Source organism: Podarcis muralis, chromosome 2 (genome assembly GCF_964188315.1).
Source record: "Podarcis muralis chromosome 2, rPodMur119.hap1.1, whole genome shotgun sequence".
NCBI classification, from domain to species: domain Eukaryota; kingdom Metazoa; phylum Chordata; class Lepidosauria; order Squamata; family Lacertidae; genus Podarcis; species Podarcis muralis.
Window position 1 is genome coordinate 91,232,912 of NC_135656.1, and position 23,707 is coordinate 91,256,618.

At 41.7% G+C, this 23,707-nt stretch overlaps 1 long non-coding RNA gene across 1 annotated transcript in view; it reads left to right on the forward strand.

Moving 5' to 3' along the window:
* The first annotated feature begins 16,704 nt into the window (after positions 1–16,704).
* Positions 16,705–23,707, forward strand: part of LOC144326722 (uncharacterized) — a 40,557-nt gene continuing 33,554 nt past the window's right edge. The window contains exon 1 of the long non-coding RNA XR_013391699.1: positions 16,705–16,776. This is a non-coding gene — a long non-coding RNA (uncharacterized LOC144326722). The remainder of the gene's footprint in view (positions 16,777–23,707) is intronic.

The window sequence follows — 23,707 nt, forward strand, 5'->3', positions numbered from 1 at the left end:
CACAGCCAAACCTTGTAAACTTTCTGGATTACTTACTCAGCTATATTAGGACTATTGTAACCCCGCTTCTCTTCTCACCCTCTGCCATGTCTCTGTTACAACAGTTTCAGAGCATAGGCAACAGAAGTTAGGCTATCCTTGTCCAGGCAGAGGCCACCAGCTGAAGTTGATGGGAGGCAGTCTGCACCACTGAGGCCACCTGAGCCTCAAGCAGCAGCAAAGCATCCACAAGAAGCCCCAAGCTATGTACCCATTCCTTCAAAGGGAGTATAACCCCATCAAGAGCAAGCAACCTCCCATCCGATCTGGGGTACCATGGGCCTGAAGAGCATTCCCCAAGCATCACCCTCTGGAAACTGCCATACAAATTTTGTAGTGAGCCTAAACAAAAAAAGTGTGCTGTCTGGTTTAAATCTAAATTAAAGATAAAGAAACATGAGAAGGGAGAGGGGGGCCTTGAACAGAGCACCTGAACCGCAGACTGAACAGACACACAGGCTACCTACTCAAAAGTCTTCTTCACTATGGCAAGATACATTGTATTTCTATTAAAATTATAGCAATTATTTTTTAACTTTGCATCTATATATATTAACATTTTTTGGTGTGAAAATACTTGCCTTTTTTGGTGATGTATCAAATTCCTTCCTTCCTTCCTTCCTTCCTTCCTTCCTTCCTTCCTTCCTTCCTTCCGACAATGGTGAGTGGTTACCCACCTGTATAGGCGATAGAGACTGCATAGACCATGAAAAGATGTTGGAGAAGACAAGAGGGGGAGGAATGACAGGAAATAATTGTTTTACTAGTTTTTGATGCCTCAGCTATTACAATTAGGTTTCAAAGTTTCATCTTCTTGCTCCCAGCACAGCTAGATGTGTGTTCTCTCTAAAAGCTAAATTAATGCAGAACATTAATTCAGTTGCAAAGCCAATCCCAGTCAACCCTTTAGCTCCATTAATTATTTTCTAGCTCACAAAGTATCTGAAAGTATACTTAATAGCTGCTCATTTTATAAACTTCTGTGTCGTCCCTCTACTGTGAAATGTTGCAGAGCCATTGGGCTGTCAGCGTGCTCCTCTTTTGAAAGGCCAAGCTCATTATCTGTAGGTCACAGCTGGCTTCTCCTGATCTGAGAAGCAAAAAGGAAGTCAAAGATCACTTCCAAGGCATTCACTAGCATTAGGGCTTTCCTGCTGTTTACTAATGAGACGGGCAGCCCTAATGAACAAAACTAGAGCTGGAACCACAATCAAATTAATGGAATATAGCAAAGTCAAATAAGTCAGCATGTCACTTGACTTTTCTTTGTCCAAAGGCAAAAGCAATGATAGTTAGGGTAACCGCTCCCAACTAGCCCCTAAACCAACTAGGTGTTCCCATTGCAGCCCAAGACTATTGGTTGCCTCATTTTGCTTAAAGCAAACACTCAGAACACAACAATCTTATCACTTGATGGAGAAGAATGTCTGCCTCTTGTGAGAAACTCGTCCCAGTTATAACTGAGGGTAATCATATCAGATTATCTATGCAATTTCTAATTCAGTTTGGTTTATGTAAGCAGCAGAAGACCATTGTTGTAGATCATTTTGTGAATCCATTCATTCACATTGCTTAATAGACACTGAATATTTAAGAATGTCTGACATAAGATAGAATTTCTGCCCAAGAAATTGGACCAAACACATTGCATAATGAAGTTTTGCTTAAAGACTGGGCAGTCTGCTCTGGAGGACAGCTGGAATCACATAGGCCTATGTGGAGAAATCATTTTTTAAAAAAATTATATTTCCTGTGGTAAGGATTTTGCTTCAATGAAAACCACCAACAGCATACGAATGTAACGAATCAATATGGCTAACTGGACCGAACAATATCCCCCTCACACATGCAAACAAACCTCACTGTAGCCAACTAAAGACAACTAACCAAGCACTCCCCCCCCCCCATCCCTCTCACTGTCAAGGAAGTGTAATAAGTGAATAGAAAGAGAACCTACTCAGTTGACGCAGACACAAAACCCCACACATACACTATATAAAAGAATATGTTTCACTATCCCTCTCCCTCTCCCCACTCTCTTCTTCCCCCAAATGTTGTGTTTTTCTCAACTGGATTTCCTCCTTTTAACATAACACTCAACAACCTTGAATTCTGCAAGTTGCTATTGCCATAGTAACAGTATATCTCAAATTTTCACTGTAATACCAGCGAAGCATTTACTACTGTACTTAGTAGGGTTCAGTAGTCCAGACAAGTCTGACTAATGGGGGATGCATGAATTATTGAAATTCACTGTTTGGGGGGGGGGAGTGAAAATCTTGTGTAACATCACAAAAGTAGTCCATAACACCATGCTTAAAAAACCCCTAAGCTTAGTGGTATCTCAATCATAAATAAAGGTTATTTCTTAATTGTATTTAAACATTAAGAATTATTATGGCAATCTTAGACATGTCTGCTCAGAAGTAAATCCAACTGAGGTATATAGGACTTACACCTTTAATCACAACAAGAGCAAGAATGCAAAAACAATCCAATCAAATCCAATCAAAGTCAAGTCCTTTTTCTATATTTTGTCCAGTTATCTAATTTCTTTGAATACTACTTCCCAGATTGTAGCCACCTTATCACAGGTCCACCACATGTGATGCAAACCAAACATCACACACCTCCTCCAACAAACTATTCTCTAATAAATAATTTGTAATCTCATTATGGACACCAGATTTTCCAAGGCTGTTAGGGAGAAACCCTTTAGGGGCTCCCTGAATGACTCTTCTTCCTCGCTGTCAGGTGAAGAAGATAAATGTGGAGAGTACAAGCAAGTCTAAGAGCCTTGATACTAGCCTTGCTAGACCTCCTCTGGGTTATTCTAGTATTAGATAAAGTTCACGACAAAGACGTAGATAACTAATTTTGTCTGGGAATTTTAAACACAACCTATAGATCTATGGACTGGGACGCAGGTGGCGCTGTGGGTTAAAACCTCAGTGCCTAGGACTTGCTGATCGAAAGGTCGGCGGTTCGAATCCCTGCGGCGGGGTGCGCTCCCGCTGCTCGGTCCCAGCGCCTGCCAACCTAGCAGTTCGAAAGCACCCCCGGGTGCAAGTAGATAAATAGGGACCGCTTACCAGTGGGAAGGTAAACGGCGTTTCCGTGTGCTGTGCTGGCTCGCCAGATGCAGCTTTGTCACGCTGGCCACGTGACCCGGAAGTGTCTCCGGACAGCGCTGGCCCCCGGCCTCTAGAGTGAGATGAGCGCACAACCCTAGAGTCTGGCAAGACTGGCCCGTACGGGCAGGGGTACCTTTACCTTTACCTTTTTATAGATCTATGGGTCTGTGTACTCCTAATGCACTGTTCTAGAGCTGACGTTCTGTGTCCTGGTGTCTCATTTTTGCTGTCATTGCACAGATATGCTGTAAAAACTGCCAGTTCTGCTTTTCAATTTTTTAATTTATTTGCCTTATGTGAAATGTTAACATTTCTCTTGGGCTGATGTTGAATATTATCTTGTTATCAGCCCTTCATGCAGGACTAAATAAATAAATAAAATGCTTGCCTGCCTTCTCCCCCACTCCCATAGCAGCTCTGATTGATTTGTTTCTTTGTTTAGTGATGAATGTGGTACATTATGTCAGACTGCTGAAGGAGATCTACAAGATATAGTATTTGATTTCCAAATTCTTTAGCTGATTAGACCCAACTGAAGAAAGTGAAGTAAGTTATGGATAGATAGTGCCTTATAGCTCCATGCTAATTTTGGCAAAACCATAATACATATTTTTAATAGTACGGTTTAACAAAATTAGCAAGTTACAAGTTAAGCTATTTGGAAGAAGTGGCTTGTAAAAGACATCCGCCAAAGGGATGTTTTTGGAATGAAACCAGATGTTATGCTTGGCAGCGTAGTTTGCTTGTATACTGTACTATATGTTTAATACTATCATAGAAAAGGAAAAGCTTATTAAAACACATTCATTTTAACAGATTTTAATATTGCATTTTTAAATTATTACAACCTGCCATGGGATCTCACAATGAAGGGTAGGTAAGAAATCTAATAATAATACCAGTAGTGAATGTTGGATGGGGTGGTGGCATCCAGCTGGCCTCCCCACAGCGTAGTCACTGCTACTTATGGGGAGGGAGGGTGGGAGGAGCAACAGGGAGAACAGTGCTGTGCAAACACACTGGCAGGAGTGCCAGGAAGTCATAGAATTGTAGAGCTGGAGGAGTTTGCAGAGGGTCATCTAGTCCAACCCCCTGCAATGCAGGAATCTCAACTAAACCATCCATGACAGATGGCCATCCAACTTCCGCTTAAAAACCTCCAAGGAAAGAGAGTGCACTACCTTCCGAGGGAGTTTGTTCCACTGTCAAACAGCTTTTACCATCATTACTTTTTCCATGACATTTAGTTGGAATTTCCATTCTTGTAACTTGAAGCCATTGCTTTGGGTCCTACCCCTCCCCCCGCAAGAGCATCTGTTACATCTTCTGTGTAACAGCTCTTAATATATTTGTATCTTCTCTCACTCTCCTCTTTTCCAGGCCAAGCTCCTTCAACTGTTCCTTGCAAGGTTTGGTTTCCAGATCCTCTATCATCTTACCAAGATGTCAATATACTTCTTAAATTGTGGCTCCCAGTACTCCAGGTGGGGTCTGACCAAAGCAGAATAGAGTGGGACTGTGACTTTCCTTGATCTGAATACTAGACTTCTGTTGATGCAGCCTGGAATAGCATTCACTTTTTTTTGCTGCTGCATCACACTGTTGGCTAATGTTAAATTTGTGGTTAATAATAATAATAATAATAATTTATTTATACCCTGCCCATCTGGCTGAGTCTCCCCAGCCACTCTGGGCGGCTCCCAATCAAGTGTTAAAAACAATACAGCATTAAATATTAAAAACTTCCCTAAACAGGGCTGCCTTCAGATGTCTTTTAAAGATAGGATAGCTGTTAATTTCCTTCACATCTGATGGGAGGGTGTTACACAGGGTGGGCACCACTACCAAGAAGGCCCTCTGCCTGGTTCCCTGTAACCTCACTTCTCGCAATGAGGGATCCGCCAGAAGGCCCTTGGCGCTGGAGCTCAGTGTCTGGGCTGAACGATGGGGGTGGAGATGCTCCTTCAGGTATACAGGACCGAGGCCGTTTAGGGCTTTAAAGGTCAGCACTAAGACCTCTGGATCCTTTTCACAAGTATAACTGTGTCCCTCATCTTATATTTGTGCACCAGGTTCTTCCTGCCTAAGTACAGAACCTTACATTTGTCCATTTGAAAGTCATGTTGTTAGTTTTTGCCCAGTTCTCCCATCTGTGAAGGTAATCTTGAATCCCAGTTCTGTCTTCTGCAGCATTAGCTACCCCTCCCAGTTTAGTGTCATCTGCAAATTTGATGAGCATTCCCTCAATTCCCTCATCCAAGTCACTTATAATGGCTTGAACAACAATGGGCCAAGGACAGAACTCTTTGGCACCCCACTTGTCACTGTTTACCAGGACGACGAGGAACCATTAGTAAACCCTCTTTAGGTGAAGTAAACATTGCTGCTCCACTCTGTCACCTAGTAGAAAACTGATAATTTGCTACTCATTAAAATTCTGGTTACAATAGCAAGCTTTTCAGCTTCACAAGCTGATGTAGGGCATTGTTACAGTATACAATCCATGAACGTTCTCTTTTAAAAACCTTTTAAGAGTGAAATTGATAAGCTAGTGATTCCTTCTCATAGGATTTCTCCCTCCATGTGGTAGAGAGTTCTCCTGCTTAGCCTCAATTTTGTGCCACCAAGTTCCAGTGTCTGAGATTAAAGCTTGTATTTCCACAGCACTTTTCCAGTCTTTTCACTTTCTACTCTGCCAAAAGTATCAATCTGTCAAATTCTCTTCAGCTGTCAATTTGTATCCTTCCCCTCCCTCAGGACAAATTGACACAACTGTTTCCAATATGTATCCAAAAGAAAGAGACAGTCTCTAAAGTCAAGGCAAATTGTTACTAAATTTCCATGGCTGCAAATGCCACTTTATTCCCCATTCACAAAAAAGCCCCTTGCAGAGCCTGTCTGCAGAAATCGAAGCTAACTTCCTTTTTTGCTTCCGTTTCACCAAATCAGTCAATTTAAACCTATTGAATTTTTCAAAATGGCCTATCTGATCATTTTCAGTACTCTACTGAGGGTATAGGATCAGGACTGCGGAACCGTAAGGTTTATTTTTGTTTTGTTCCCTCCAAAAAAAGGGAAGTTTGCCTTTCCTTGCACCTGTTACACCAATACAGTGGTAAATGTACCATTGCTGGACAAGTCTGCTGCTAATATGGTGGTAGCTTGTTAAAAATATTTGTTCGTACACAGCTTCTGCTTTCTGTAATCACATTCATCTCCATGTTTGTCATTAGCTTTGGTAGGTAATGGCCATCTTAATCATCTCCTTTATCCATCCCTATAGTTCTCATTTTTACATCTGTGCAAAGCAGAAGTTCAATTTCTTCCAGTCCAAAGGCCTCTAGCACTGCAGTATCAGCAAAACAAAAAGAAACCATAATAAACCTCCCAACCTCTCTTGCTGTCTAAACACTTGACCAAGAGATGGCAGTAAAGCCATGTTCGTTACAAGAAACTTCCTGGATGGTTCACAACCACCTTCTTTGACTGCTTCATTCTTGGCATGGCTCTTCCAAGATCAAGTTAGTTATGTTTTGCCAACATTCTTTTGCAATATTTTGCCTGTTGTCACAAAATTATGGCTTCTTTTCTTTTCCCACACCTTACCATTTCTTAGCTCATTTGCCTCCTCTTCCTTATTATTTGTTTCTCTTTTGTTCTACTAATGAAAATCTGAAATACCCTGCTGTTTCATTTGAGCCAAGGCGTATCAGAACACCACAGAACATACACGCAGATAAATAAATACAATAAATTGTTTAATGACTTTTTCTGTCTATGAGTTGGAATGCTTTGTTCTTTTAATTTAGAGAAAAGGGTGTTTTGGATAATGAAAAGTTACATTGATTTTGGACTGGAAGTGGGAAGGAAAACTGCACGCAACAGGAAGCGAAGTGTTCCTCACATTCTTAAAGTTTTTGTGTTTTGATTTTGGCAATGGATGTGTAGGTATAATCAGTGCATGAATGAGAAAAACTTCTCATGTGGCATGGCTTAATTTCTAACTAAGAGGCATGCAGCCAATCTTGTCTGCAAATCATACTTGGACCTCTTTTTCCCCTGCCCATAGATGTGAAGAAAATAATTGATATTTTTAATGAGGAGACAATGGCACACTGCATGTGCTGTTGTTGCTGTTGTTGTCATTTATTAACTTAACTTTTTTCAGATTAACAACTTTACTTTAAAAATGCAAACTTAAAAAACGAGACACAAAATACCAGGTTTTTTGTTTTGTGTGTGTTTTGTTTACCAGGCATATTATTAATTTTTATCCTGCCTTTTTCTAGACTGGGACTCAATGTGTCTTACAACAAATTGTAACAAAGATAAAATACAAAATGCAAAAACATAAAATATTAAAGAAAAAGTAATTAAACTGAAATAGAATTAAAATATAAAAGTACAGATAATAAAAACAGCACAGCACTATAAAAGTGTACACAAAGATAAAGATGATGAAAATTGACTGTGTTGTTAAGCAGATAATGAGTTAATCTGTTTTAGATTAATACTTCTTCATTTTCCTGTCCTGGAGAACGAGACATTGCTCACCAGGTGTTCTGGACTTAAAATTCCTCAGTCACATCATTTTAATTAACTGATGAATCCAGTTCTTGTTCAACATACAAAATTATGAACGAAGGAAGAAGAAAGGCTGGAAATCAACAGGATGGAAAAAATAAGGACGAGAAATAAGTAAAGAGGCAGAAAGCTAACAAAAGAACCACAAGAGTGGTCAAGAAGTGCAGGAGATTTTTCCTGCAGGGAAGACAACCCACACCAAGCTGACTAGAGGCAGGGTGGATCTGGAGGGCTGAGGGCAGGATGGGTCCTCCTCCTTGCTTGTGTGTCACAAAAGCAGCTCCTTACCCCACAGACCTCTCTTCACAAAAGAGGTGGCGAGCAGAGCTTGGACAGAGACAGAGCTATGAAACAAAAATAGACACAGGCAGAAGGAAAAGGCTGGAATGGATCTGAAGCATTTGCCTGCCTCTGGAAGAGACCTGGAAGCTGATCTGAAATATGAGCTGCCTTTAAGCTGCTTTGAAACATGAGTTGCTATGTTTTTCTAAGGTTTCCTTACACGTAAACAGTCAACTAGTTACTTCTGTGTTTTATTTTCTTTTGAAAACAATGTCCCATTTCTGAATCTCTGTTCTGATTATCAAATAAATGTACTTAATCGGACTCTGGAGGTGCCCCAGTTATTTATCTAGGCTGAATTGGCTCCCCACCACTACCTCTTGGTGCTCCTACCAGCCTGGTTTCATAGATTTTTGAAGCAAGCCCTGCAAAACAAAAGCCTTGTTCTCCTTTAAAAATGTAAACTGTCAGCCTGAACTGTCTGCGCATTTGGGCAGAGAGTTAAAATCACAGATGGTGACTACTCTACCTCAAGGGTGGAAGGTGCTTGGACCTATTTGTCCGATATGGATTTAAAAACTCTTCACTGAGGTTTGCGTATGCATGAATCACTACTCTTACAGTGCCTCCTTTCAATTGGAGATATTACCTCTTTTTACAAAAAATGAGGGGGGGGGGGAATCTTTAAAGGCTCCCTTAACAGCTAGACAGCTTCTTGACACTCACTTTGTGGCGACCTTCAATATAGACTTTAAAATTAACCATTACCCTTGCACTGTCTTCCCTCTGTTCCTCTAAAAATGGGCCTTGGGACTTGGCCTAGGGAACTTTGAGGCAAAGTATAGTCATAACAAATGGATCTGTCAAGCAGCAGTTTGCATTTATGAATACACTCACAAACGCAGACTTAAAAGAAGACCTCATGAAATGCCACAGACAACTCAATAAGTATGTTTTCAGGTTATTGCCAAATTTATTTTATTTTATGAATATTTCAAATAGTTGTTTTTAATTGTTTATACTGATAATTTTCTTGTTTTATTCTCTTTATACATCACAATCAAGTGGTGTATAAGTTTTATGAAATTTTTAAAAAACCCACAAATTTATTTTGGGGTCAAATGAACCACATTGGGCTTTCAGGAAAGTATCAGATGTCCCTACGATGATTGCTGAGAAAATTTTCTACAACACTTTTGATAGTATGTAGGAGGTTTGAATGTATTAATTGCAGCTAGTTGGATTTCTGAGTTGGGGCCCATACTAGGCAATATGTTATTTTAATATTTAACATGCTCACTGCTCTTAAAACCTGGAGCTGGAGTTTGTGGCCTCCAAAACAATGTTTGCAGTTTCCTGCAGTCTCCAAAACAAACTGTGCCTCATTATGCCTTGCCTTCCTGAACATGCTCCTTTGATGTTCATCATTATAGGTCTGCCCAAATGTCAGTGACATCAACAAACATTTTTGCGGCTCCTCTCATTTCATGAATGCATTTATTAGCAACTTTTATTAATAGCCACACATACATTATCATATTTTCTCTCCCTTCCACTTTTTATCCTTTTCTTTTTTGAAGTCATTTCTTATGTTTCCATCCTGGTGTTCCTCCAGGGACCTTGCAGTGGCATAGCTAAGTTTATTTCACTTTATCTTTGTAACTAAGCACACTAAGGGATGGCAATCCATGCCATACACGCACACGGCTTTTGGACTGCTTTGTGTGGCAGATAAATGGGAGGGCATGGGCATTACTGTGTGACTTGGGGACATTATGTGTGAAGGCAGACAGACATGGCTCTGATTCAGTAGCTGCCCATGTGGGTATGGCAGAGTTCCCCTCCAGACACCAACATCACTGCATCTTACTCGGACAGGGCAAGGCAGTGGTGATGTACAGGCTGCTCCACACACTGGTGGAGATAATCTGGTGCTCCCACCAGTATGGCTGGGCATCCTCAACCATGCCTCTGCTCTATCCTGCCATAGCCCCATCCCAGTAAGCGGCAGCCCCAGCACTGTCAGAAGGCCAGCTCTGTAGCCCTGCCATAGAGCTGCTTCTGGTCTGATTCATGGAATTTATTGCATCCCAAGAAACATGGAGAGGGAGTGATTTTTTCCCACCCTTTTGTACACCCCCCTGGAATTTTCTGACAAATGGCAGCTATTCTTTTAAATAAATGAAAAATAGAGAAGCGGGCTGCTCCAACTAAGAAGCTCTTGTCTAGCATATCACCACATGTTCATGACTGAGGGAAGAGAATCGATGACTGTGTGGACCAGCCAATTGACTTGCCAAATGTCACTCAGGCTGCAATCCTATATACACCTACCCAGGAGTAAATCCCATTGAACTCAGGGATTGCTTTTTAGTAGAAACGAGAAAGATTACAGTGTAAAGTGAGCTTCATGAGTCACTGGGAGTTAGGACATGTCATCGATCTATCTATCATCTATCTATCTATCTATCTATCTATCATCTATCATCTATCTATATCTATCTATAATAATAATAATAATAATATCTATATCATCTATATCTATCTATCATCTATCTATCTATCTATCTATCTATCTATCTATCTATCTATCTATCTATCTATCTATCATCTATCTATCATCTATCTATCATCTATCTATCTATCATCTATCTATCTATCTATCTATCTATCTATCTATCTATCTATCTATCTATCATCTATCTCCAAACAGAACATTAGCCTCTGCACTGCACTGGCTTCCTGACAGAGCAGAAATTTGTAAATATGCCAAAAGGTGTCTCCACAGCCGAATGCTCGAATGCTATTACCTTGACATGTGTCAACAACAAGGTCAGGATGTACTTAGTTTATAAGATATAATGCTAAAAAAACACACATGATCATGAAAAAGAATTGAACAAGCATTTCTAGGCTAAAGAAGCTACGCCTGCTGTAGAGAATTTCCAGATTTTTATTGGCCAGGTAAGCAGCAAATAGGGATGCGGGTGGCACTGTGGTCTAAACTACTGAGTCTCTTGGGCTTGCCGATCAGAAGGTCGGTGGTTCGAATCCCCACGATGGGGTGAGCTCCCATTGCTAGGTCCTAGCTCCTGCCAACCTAGCAGTTCAATAGCACGCCAAAAAAGTGCAAGTAGATAAATAGGAAGGTAAACAGCGGAAGGTAAACAGCGTTTCCATGTGGTGCTCTGGTTTTGACAGAAGCGGCTTAGCCATGCTGGCCACAAGACCTGGAAAAAACTGTCTGCGGGCAAATGTCGGCTCCCTCGACCAGTAAAGTGAGATGAACACCGCAACCCCAGAGTCGTTCGTGACTGGACTTAACTGTCAGGGGTCCCTTTACCTTTAAGCATCAAATAGGACTAAGCATCAGATTAAAATGGACCTCTTATTTAGATTGATTAGCAGTTGCTTACTGGTGGTGTTTCGGCAGTTATTGTTGCTGCTTGAAGACTTTCATATTCACTTTTACATTTAGATTCAGGATGTTTCTTTGTTACAATATTTATCAAGCAATAGTCCTGCCTTATTCACAAAATGTAAGCGGTGCTTGTTGCACTCACACCGTGAGATCTGCTTCGTTTCCAAGGTTCTGGAAAATATGGATGCTTATTCCTTCTGGAAAACTAATAAACATCATTATACATAACTAGAAGCCATTGCATCCTATTAAATTCAACTCAAACATAATATAAACCAATTTTCCAGCCTAGTGGGTCAGAGTGGAGTCACTCTCCTTTGGGTACACAGATATTCAGAAGGTAATTGCCACAAAACACAGCTATACATGGAGTGAGTATTCCAGGATACTAGGAAATGTGGTCAGACCACAAATCTGTGGCTAGCATTTTATCCAGCTTTCTCCTCCCGCTGCTTTGTGTACCATTTACTGGTTATGTTCCTTATTTTCTCACTAGTTACATGATGATCAGCTGCTGCAAATGGGTGTGGAAATGTAGGCCAGGGACAAGTGCAGAGTAACTGGTTTTATTTTCTTGAGCCCAAATCCTAGAAAATGCTCCAGCTTTCCTCAAGTCTTGGACTTGAGTTTTCTGTGAGTTCATCATCACAGTCAAACCTTTGTTTCTATGGTCACATAGAAACTGTAGTTTGTTGAGAGTGCTGGGAACTGTAACACTATGAGGTAAACTAAAGTTTCCAGGAGCCTTTGGGTGAAGCCATGACTGTTAAAGTGGTATAAACATGCTAATGGTGCGAGCAAAGTCCCTTTTTATGGATGACAATTATTGCCCTGCTTGATCATGACAGTTTCTGTTTCCTTCTTAGCGTATGGATTGTCATTATTATGTGTCATTGTTGCAGTTTATTTTTAATAGTGCTGTTGTGCCATTCTGGGCAGTGTGTGCTGCAGAACCAGCCAAAATGTGTGAGTAGCTTCGCTTGAGTTGAGGGCCAATTGGCTGCTGGATAATTTTTGATTTAGAGGCATGGAATGTGCAACTGTAGATGACCTCTGTTTCCACAGAATGATTTGTTTGACTACGCAAAAAAACATCGAAGTAGAGTCCATTGGCTGCAATTATCACATCAAGGGAATAATTCACAAACTTGTTCTCGGAAAGCTCTTTCAGTATAACAGGCCCTTAATATAATCTTGGTATTTCCCACTGCAAAAGCCTATCATGCCCTTAATAACCATGAAGAGGGAAAAGAGCATGAACACAGGACAGATAAAAGATAATGACATCTCCATCTCTGTTACAAAGGTGAGGCCAGGACATTTGGATTGAATTGGGGACTTTGACGCGGAGCAGTAAGCCAAACAAGGAGAGCAGAGTGTGCTCATAAACCACCCCCACCCTCTCATCTTTTTGTTAGAATAGAGACTGGTCTTTTATTCTGTAAGGATAGTACCAAGTCTAGTACTATGTGCCTGATGTGACTGCAATACTAGAGAATATTGTTAACTCCCAATATCCGTCAAGCAGTAGCAAGATTCAAGGGGGTTCCATAGTTGTGTTTCCGTTGGGAAAATCAAGGCACAGGGGAGGCTAGTGTAGTTAAGAAATATGGTTTATTGTACCCATATTTACACCTGGAGTCTTCAATGGAGGGGGTGCAGAACATCATCTGGGACACCCCAGAACTGCACAAGCCATCCCAGCTTTTGCTGGGATCCTGGAATGTCCCAGTTTTGGATCCTGTGCTCTTGCATGAGTCAGCTGGCTCCCATGAGAGTGTGGGACCCAAAGACACACTTTTTGGGTGCCACACTCTTGCTTTGAGCCTGCCCATGCACTGCCTCCTCCTCCTCCTCCTCTTCCTCCTCCTCTGTGTCACGTGCCAAACAGTGCCAGCTTCTGGAACTTTGGCTTAAAAGAAAACAAACTAAGGGTGCAGGAGTTGCTGCGGCCCTCATGTGCATGAGTGTGTGGTGGGTGGAGGGGGCTGGCGAGAGACTGTTGGGGTGGAGAGGTGAAGTGGCGGCAGCAGTGCACAAAGGTGGGGCCCATCAGTGGGATGGGGGGGGAGTGGTGAGCTCTGAGGGAAGGAGGGGGCCTGGGTGAGAGGAGGCAGAGCCTCTATCGAGGTGCATGGTGTGAAGGGGGGGGTCACTGAGGGGTAGATGTATCTGTGGAAGAAGCAGGGAGGCATTGGGAGAGGGCATGTGTAGTGGTTAAGAGCAGTGGACTTGTAATCTGGTGAACCAGGTTCACGTTCCCTCTCCTCCACATGCAGCTGCTGGGTGACCTTGGGCCAGTCACACTTCTCTGAAGTCTCTCAGCCTCACTCACCTCACAGAGTGTTTGTTGTGGGGGAGGAAGGGAAAGGAGATTGTTAGCCGCTTTGAGACTCCTTAGGGTAGTGATAAAGTGGGATATCAAATCCAAACTACTACTACAAACTACAAGTGTGTTGAATTCAGGGTAAGTTCCCAAATTTCATCAGCAAGATGTTGGATGTATGGAACATTATACCCAAAAGTGTCTCTTACTAGAGACAAACAGGTCCAGTTGGGGTGTGTGTGTGTGTGCTGGGCACCTTTTAAAGTTAAATAAAGGAGAGACTTAAAAGGGATTTGCTTCCCTCCTTATGCTTTGTGGAAAACAGTTTTCCTGTGAAAATGGAATGCACAGTGTGGGTGCCCCTAGGAAAGTAACCTATCCAATTTCAGAAGAACAGGGCATGAGCTAGGGAGTTGTGGTGATTTTTTTTAAAAAAAAAAAAAAACAGCTTCGGGCCACAAATGGGATCATAAAGTGAGTGCCAAGCTTATTTGACAAAAGTAGATGTGTGGTCATGTGACAAAGGCAGAAGGCTTTGAATGCCTAGCATTTTCCAAACAAGCACTGCTAACAGAACCAGGAAAGAGCACAGAAGAAACAAGAACAAGAGGACATGGACTCAGCACCCCTTTTTTCCAAAGCACTGGTAAAATCATCTCCTTTGTTTAGAAGCTGGATCTATCAGTCACAAAACAGTTCTCCCTCCTTGGAATGTTTACTCATATGTTGAGTTGTGGAGAAATGTTTTTCCTGCCTGCAAACAATAACATCTGAAGAAGTTCAGAGGTCTCCACTTTGTTTCGGGGAGGTTCAGATAGATCTCACTTGGACAGCCTTGACACTGTCAGAAGTGGCTCAGCTTTCATTATTCATCCAGGATTCATCTGCATCTTATGCACACCCCTAATAGTGAATGCATGTTGAGCTTCGAATGGCCACTTGGGTAATGGACCATAATGGATGTACACAGTGAAAAAGGGCAACACTTCCAAGGGCAGGGGAAGTAAATTTCAATTCTGATTGTAGCTTACATAAAGAGGAAGTGCAATGATTGCAGAGTGCTAGGAGTCACCCCTATTGAAGCATCTTTTCTTTCTGTAGACAGTAAAATGTGTGGCTGACTTTCATTGTTTGGCTTTGAACTGAGATGAAACCAATTTATTGTCTCAGTGTAGGTGTCTCCTTGTTATCTCAGACTGTTTTGCTGTTGTGTTCTCTCTCTCTCTCTCTCTCTCCCCTCTCTCTCATCTCCTTGTTCTTTCTCTCTGAATGTTCATTGTTCATTCTCTGTTCTTTACCATCTGCTTTCCCTCTGAGTGTGTGTTTCACCATTGCACTCTCTCACCGCTCATTGGTAGCTTGGTGTATTCTAGAGTTTTCTCTTTCCCCACACTTCCATCTTTTCCCAGTACTACTCTGTATGGTATGGACTTTACCAGTCTTGGCAATTTGATAACCGCTTTATCGTGGTGGTCTGGAACCAAGTCTGCAATATCTCCAAGGTATGCCTGTAGTATAAACGGGGTTTTCTCTATGAGTGACGAAGAATTTGGGATAGGGTAGGCGGGCGATTTGGGTAGACTGCTGAACTTACGCCAAGTGCTCAGTTTCTCTCTAAAAAAGGCTAGAATGACAAACCACCCACTCCTAAGCATTTTTGCTCTTCAGTGAGTCCATTGAGTCCAGCAGGGCTTACTCCAAACTAGGAATGCATAGCATTGCAGCAGTGAAGCTTGCAGAATATGCAGTTTTACTCAGAAGTAGCCAGTAGGAAAAAATAGTATTGAAAAGTTTATTAAAGATTTACATATTATTGCCCCTTCTCCGCTTCAGTGTTGCTCTTGACCTGCAATAGAATATAACAGGGCTTGAAAAATGAATAGGGACTGAGTTGTTGAGATTGAGGTTGAATCCTGACAAGACAGAAGTACTGTTCTTGGGGGACAGGAGGCGGGCTGGTGTGGAGGACTCCCTGGTCCTGAATGGGGTAACTGTGCCCCTGAAGGACCAGGTGCGCAGCCTGGGAGTCATTCTGGTCTCACAGCTGTCCATGGAGGCGCAGGTCAATTCTGTGTCTAGGGCAGCTGTTTACCAGCTCAATCTGGTACACAGGCTGAAACCCTATCTGCCCGCAGACTGTCTTGCCAGAGTGGTGCATGCTCTAGTTATCTCTCGCTTGGACTACTGCAATGCGCTCTATGTGGGGCTACCTTTGAAGGTGACCCGGAAACTGCAACTAATCCAGAATGCGGCAGCTAGACTGGTGACTGGGAGCGGCTGCCGAGACCATATAACACCGGTCTTGAAAGACCTACATTGGCTCCCAGTACGTTTCCGAGCACAATTCAAAGTGTTGGTGCTGACCTTTAAAGCCCTAAATGGCCTCGGTCCAGTATACGTGAAGGAGTGTCTCCACCTCCATCGTTTTGCCCGGACACTGAGGTCCAGTACCGAGGGCCTTCTGGCGGTTCCCTCGCTATGAGAAGCCAAGTTACAGGGAATCAGGCAGAGGGCCTTCTTGGTAGTGGCACCCACGCTGTGGAATGCCCTCCCATCAGATGTCAAAGAGAAAAATAACTACCAAACTTTTAGAAGCCATCTGAAGGCAGCCCTGTTTAGGGAAGCTTTTAATGTTTAATAGGTTGTATTTTAGTGTTTTGTTGGAAGCCGCCCAGAGTGGCTGGGGAAACCCAGCCAGATGGGCGGGGTATAAATAATAAATTGTTGTTGTTGTTGTTGTTGTTGTTGTTGTTGTTGTTGTTGTTGTTGTTGTTGTTGTTGTAAGTGGCAAGCACAATATGTTACTGCATAATGTGTTACAGCTCTTTACATGGCAGGGGAGTTAATCTTAACAAATTCCCTGCTTTTTTGGTGCGTGAGTTAATCTGTGCCTTAACTCTTCTCTTAAACTGATTCTTTTCAGAATATCACTGGCATTTGAACAGCGCAGCATTTTTCAGCAGTATCAAGCTGGAGGTTTATCTGTTCATGTGAGTAGGCTGGTTATATGGCTATTACAGAGCTGCTATGAGGCTTCTTTTATCTTTGTCAGTCTTTTGCTATATATCTTGCATCCAAATTGTAAAAGTAATGAAAATAAATCCTCAGAGGGGTTCTGAAGTACAACTAACACCATGCAGAGAAGGTGAAAGGCAGCATTTCGATGGTTAAATATTCCATTGTCCTGTTTTATAGTTTAATGAGTTGAAAAACCCAAATACCTTATTGGTGTTTTCCCCTCTCGGACAAATACTTTGATTAGTCATTTGCTTTGTCTTTCCAACTGCTCACCTTAACATTGTATTTCACAGAATCCTGGTTATGGAGCTTGCAATTAGTGATACTTTTTATATATTTCCCCAGAGTCTTCTGAGAAAGGGCTACAAATTTGTTGTTTCAGCCGTAGTCATCAAACTTTATTTTCTAGATGAGAAATGTGGTCCAGTGATCCTCTATGCTATAGTAGCTTTTAAGGATTTGTGACAAGCTCTGCAAGATAATAATAGTTTCCAGTTAAATTCTTCTTCAGCAACATCTGGAGGGTCAACTGTTCCCCACACCTGGCCTAGACCATCACCTAATGCAGTGTTTCCCAAACTTGGGTCTCCAGTTGTTTTTGGACTACAACCCCCATCAGCCTTAGCTAGTAGGACCAGTGGTCAGGGATGATGGGAATTGTAGTTCAAAAACAGACTGCTTCAGCAGTCGATGCAAGTTCTTAGAATGGTTGAGAAGCAACAGCTACACTACTGTTACAAAACAATGCCAATGCAGTTTTTTTAGTACTGGGACATAAGCTATAGGTTTTGTTTACTCTGATACTTATGCTAAGAATATAATAAAATATAATTTAAAAATATAATAATCAATAATATTTGATTCCCAGAAGCAAACCAACTCATACAGACTGCAAAGGGAAAGAAAACAACTGACTCTGGAGTCAATTTATTTTCCTTGAAGGCTGATTTGTTTACCTTAAACTTTCTTTAGTCACAAGTTAATTTTTGGCAGTTACATTTATGGTAGATATCCACACAGATCCTGTTATTAGGAATGGTTATTTACACCCTAGCTGCTCTGCAAGCTTACATTTGGCAGACTCTGGCTTTGAGGTCATCCTATGCTCATGTAGGAGTGCTCAAATTAGGTCTGGTTTGTGTTTTTAAAATGGCTTGTTTCTTAGGCTAGGCTACAGAAAACCCATCCCAAAGTCTTTGGCAGTTAAGATGTATAGGAGCACCTTGTTGCTTAGCCCAACTAATACACACTGATGGGTGAATTCATTCATACGCTAACATTTTTCCAAAGCTGATAAAAAAAACATTTTGGTCACCAATGTGAAATCTCATGGCAATGAAGTTCATAAGTTGATAATTAAACACAGAGAGCTACTTGTTACTGAGATGATCTAGTATGTAGTTTGACTGTTTTAGATGATTTTCTGCAGTTCTGTTAGCACTGCACCCTTGGGTCTACTGTGAGGAAGGGAAGGCTATAAATAAGTTTAATAAAATAATTTTATATTTGACGACTCCGATCCTAAACACACCTACTGTGGCATAAGCCCCATTGAACAATGTGGGACTTACATTTGAGTGGACTGTGCTGCAGAAGAATGGATTTTCTGAATTTCCTAAATCAGAGGAATAAAGGTACCACTATACACATGAAAGTTGAAGGACTGACAGTAGCCAGTAAGACAGACACATTCCAAGCAGCTGCTGTCCACCATTTTGTTATTTTCCATGCCTGGTTTCTAAGCAACAGTCCCTGTGCTCCCTCCACAAGGAAAATTAACAGACGGACCCACATGCTATTGTGGTTGTGATGTGAACAAACAAGAGACAAATTTGTGATAATGAAGCATGTTGTCAATTCTATCTGGCAAAGATAGGTAGTACCAAAATGAAAGCCCAGATCAGAGACGGTAGCCAAACTAAAGAGAGATAGAGAGAAAAGAATTTTCTAAATCCTACACTTGATGGCTGTCCTTGTAGAAGCTGTGGATCGCTATGATGACACTCATTTTACATACCCATGAAAAAGAGGACATGTCCTGGAAAAGGAGGCAACTCTATAGATGAGACCTGCCATTGAAATGTATTAACTTTTGTGGACCAAGTTGAGTGGTGAAATGCCAAATGCAAATTCACGACTTGCACTGTTCCTGCGCTTTTCACTTCTATACATTAGCAAGTGAAACGCTTCGTGGCATGGAAATAAGCACAATCACCTGCTAATTTGTGAAGCTCTAGCTGCTGCTTAAGGAGGAGAAGCTGCAGAATCCTCTAATGTGATATATAACAATGCTCTTCTCCTGTTTTTATACGCTAAACTGAATTATAAATTATGCAGCTAATATGATATGGTTGCACTTTATCCAATGCACATGGGCCCAGATCATGCAGCTAATTTTTCTAAATAAAATCCAGCTGCATTATCTGGGCCTATATGCACTGGATTTCACATGCTTATGTTCCAGCATGAATGTATGTTTATAGCAGAGGTGGGCTATAAACTCTGCTTCCCAGTCTTCACCATGTTTAGGGGAACGATCAATTTGTCCAGTAGAGCTAGCTTGTAGCTTGTATACAGAAGATGCTGAGATATTACTACTAGACCTTTAAATCTTTATTCCTGAAGTTCTTAGGAATATGGATTTACATGGGAACAGGTTTGACTATGAGCAGGGGCAGCCCATCTGAGGCAAAACAGAAAGGTGATTCCCTTACTTGGGTTGTGCGGCGCTGTGAAGCGGCAGTGGCAGGTTCCGGCAAGATCACCAGACCACCTTCCTAAAGGCGTGCTGGTGATTTCCTCCAGGAACATGCAGAGTGAAGCATCTTCGCCCAGCGTGTCCCTTTCACAAGGTAAGGTGGCTGGTGTGGCTGGGGGATGGACTGGGGGGGCCCTGCCTGGACTGGGGGGGAGCATTGTGTGTGTGATGACATACATGTGTAACGGGCATTTTGGGCACAACTCAGCATGCCTGATGTCTGATGATTTCCTGTCACTGGCAGCTTAATGCTCTTTTCCAGTCTAAATAAGTCTATGTGGTCTTTATTCCCAAAACAAGTAATTTTGCTAGATTTGAAATAAGTCATTTTTTAAATGAACCGCTAAGAGTAATCACACACAATATGAAAATCAAGTCATAATTCAAGTTCATGATCGTTGCTACATCCAGCAGGAAAATATTGCAATGCTGCCTATATTTTAAAGTCACATTATACATGCAATGCAGTTTTTGTAAGGTTCTTCAGGACTTATGAATACATTATTTGGCATGTTCCATGGCTTTATCACATAAATGCTGACCTCTGAGTGTCATGTTAGGCAGTGTAATCCTCAAAGCTTTTGAGCTGGCAAAAATCCTACTGAAGTTCCTGGGAACTTTTTTCAGTATGAGATGCTTTGAAGGTGACTCATTTCAGAGGGTTCCTAGGCACTCATCATCTTTTGAAAGTCTGTTTAAGCCATCTCCAAGTACATCAGAGGCTTACTTAGAAAAGTAATTCATCTCCATATTCAAAACCATATTGTGCATGGTTGAAAACAGCATTTTAGAAGGAATTCTCCAAAATTGTTTCAAGTGAAACTTCACAAGAGCTCATTTCACTTTGAGAAAAATGCATAAGCAACCAGCAAATCAAGCTTGCGTTGAACAAAATGTTTTAGATAAGGAGAACCCCCTTTTAAATTGCCTGAATGTAGGAAAATGTGCCACAGGAATCAATCAGTTTCTCTTCATCTGAATTATTTTCTGCAGTTTTGAAGACCATAGATTAACAAAGACTTGAATGGTTTTGGTTTTTGTGTGTGCTAAAAACAGAAAAAGGAAAGCAAGCAGGCATCTGGTTCATTGGGGGAGGGGGGCACATTTTATTGCAGTAATTTCCTGTGGTGATTTTCATATGAATTATTGAACCATTACATCTGTGTGCCATGAAAAACTATAATTTGAGATTACAAAAAGATTTGGCACTGATTTTTCTAAATGCGGAGGAATTTTGCTTAAAACGTATTTAAGAATTTCAAGGATATTTGATGAGGCTGGCAAAGGCTCCCGGTTCCTTTGCTGCTGCTGTTTGTACACCTCTAGTTTTAACCAAAAGGTAATGGAAATATTGAGATTTAAGATGCCTTTTCTGTAACAACTAGTCTATTAGGCATTTTAGTATGCAGGCTGGCTCTCTGCTCATAGAGCAAGATTATTCCAAGTATACTCTCTTTCAAATGTGCCATCTCCCATTGACATGATTGAACATAATGACATCCCCTGTGATATAATCGGTAGACCAAGACTCCTTGATGCAACGATAAGGATGCTATTATGATTTAGCATTTCATTGACCCTCAGAATGAGGATTCCTCTAACATTTATGCCTATTATTGCCCATTGAATCAATGCTCTCCAGATGGGATGCAGAGAGACCCTGCCAGGCACTATTAACATTCCCTTTGAATTTATTTTTCTCATTCTTACTGATGCACACATTTCCTTTATGGAAAGTTGCTCGAACAACTGATGAGATGTGGATTTTGTAAGCGCATGTTTCAATTGTGTTGACATCATTTTAAAATAATTATACTGGTGGCTTTTAAAAGGCCATTAAGAATGCTCACATCGTCTCTGAATTATCCTTAAGGACTGGGCCAACAAAACAACACACTGCGTCCTAGCTAACCTATACCTTTAATATCCTTAATTCAAATAATAATCATTGTAGTCTTCATACACGTATTATAGATTTTTCAATAATGTCCGCATACTCCCCCCCACTTTTTTTGCAGAGTGACCAAACATACTGATGAGGCCATACCCTTCCAATTGGTTTCTGGAATGAAATGTGCCCTTTCATTTATAATATATATATATTTATAATATATTTATAATATATAATATATTTATAATATCCTACAGATAAAACTAGGAAGGACAAAATGGACCATGGTTGATCTAACGATGCACCAGACAGTGGATTTGAAACTGTGCATCCAGCATACATCTATCCACTGAAGTCTGCATGTAACAGAGACTCCTTCCCCCTAATCCCTGCCTGTCCCTACTCTTCCTTACTGCCCGTGGTAGATGTTGTGGCAGATGTCCAGCCCATAAAGACAGTGGCTCTGACTTGAGAGTAAGGAAGAAATCTTTATTGTGCCAGAGAAGAGATATAGGCTCAGCAGCAAGTAATGAATCACAGAAACTGCTATGGTCAAGCTAGATGACAGGAACGACAAGGCTAGCCACTCTAGAAGCAGTGGCCCAAGTTTAAGGAGTCAAGGAGGTCAGACCTGCATGGAAGTAAAGGAGTCGTCCCAATGAGGTAGCATCCCCATCCACCATGTTTTTAAACCAGTGCAAGGAGCACTCACTTGTGAGACTCTTGTACCTTGTGAGGACATTCACTGCATTGGAGAGAATGCATCTGCTCCTAATGATAGGAGTGCCACAGGCTACTGGACCACCCCTTCTGTGCCTCCCCTTCTGAATCCCCTTTCTTCCCATGGTGGGCTGCTCCCCATTCTGTTGCTATGCTCTTGTCCCTGGGCAGGAAGAAGGGAGATGAGAGCCCTCCTTCCCTGGCCAGGGCAGCCTGATTCAAGAAGGGCGAAGCACCTGTTTGTTTCCGTCTCTATTCCTCAGTATCATCCCACCCCACAAACCTCCTGCTCCTCTCCTTGTCAGTCTCAGCCTGCCTGCCACTCATCTCCTTAATCCAGTGGTACCTCAGAACTCAGGACAGTAGCAAGCACAGAAAAAGTATCAGTTATGTAATTCACATAGTAGGAATCATGCTATGTCAGTACACACATTTTTGGGTGGCTAGTTGCCCATGCTTCCAGTTTATGGTGCATCTACAATGAGTTGAGGGTTTGTAAAGCTGCCATTCTTATCTGCTTCTAGGCTGAATAAGAGGAGAATGAAATGATAAACCTGTGTCTGGGGTACAGACAGTCCTATCATTAGGCTACATGAGACAGCTGCCTCAGGGAGCATATGCTGGGAGACAAGGAGTGGGCTGAGCTGTGTGTGCCATAAGCCTGCCCTGCATCCACTAAGCTAGCCTGCTGCCTTCAGGTGCAGCAGATGACAATGGTCTGCCACCAGTGCTGAGCTGCTGGTCTGACTGTTTGGTGGCCAGTAGCAATCTGTCAAGCTCTGCGCATTTATGTGCAGAGGACGGTCCTTACAAGGCCTCTAAGAATCTCTCTCTCTCTCTCTCTCTCTCTCTCTCTCTCTCTCACACACACACACACACACACACACACACACACACATCTATCATCATTATCTATCTGTCATCTATCTATCTATCTATCTATCTATCTATCTATCTATCTATCATCTATCTATCTATCTGTCATCTATCTATCTATCTATCTATCTATCTATCTATCTATCTATCTATCATCTATCTATCTATCTATCTATCTATCTATCTAATCTATCTATATCTATCTATCATTTATCTATCTCTATCTCTATATCGATCTATCATTTATCTATCTCCCTACAGAAAGATCTGAGAAATAAGTTGTAGGACTTCAGCCTGTAAAAGCTCCTTCTCTAGCAGCAGACTCATTAGTTGAATCCTGCCCTATATCTTCAGTTCACACAAAGGAACTCAGGATAACCAGTGATGTGAAAGACCTTTGCCTGGAGAGCTACTGCTGGTCACAGCAGACAGTACTGAGTTGGATGGACAAACAGTCTGACCTGGTACAAATCAGCTTCTTATTTCATACATTCGTTTATTACATTTATATCCTGCCGTTCTGCCAGGAGCAGTATCCATACTGTGTCCCTCACCATTTCATCCTTGAAATGATTCTGTGAGGGAGGCTGAGACAAAAGGTCACCCAGGAAGTTGCATGCCTGAATGGGAATTTGAATTTGGCTCCCGAAGTCCTGGC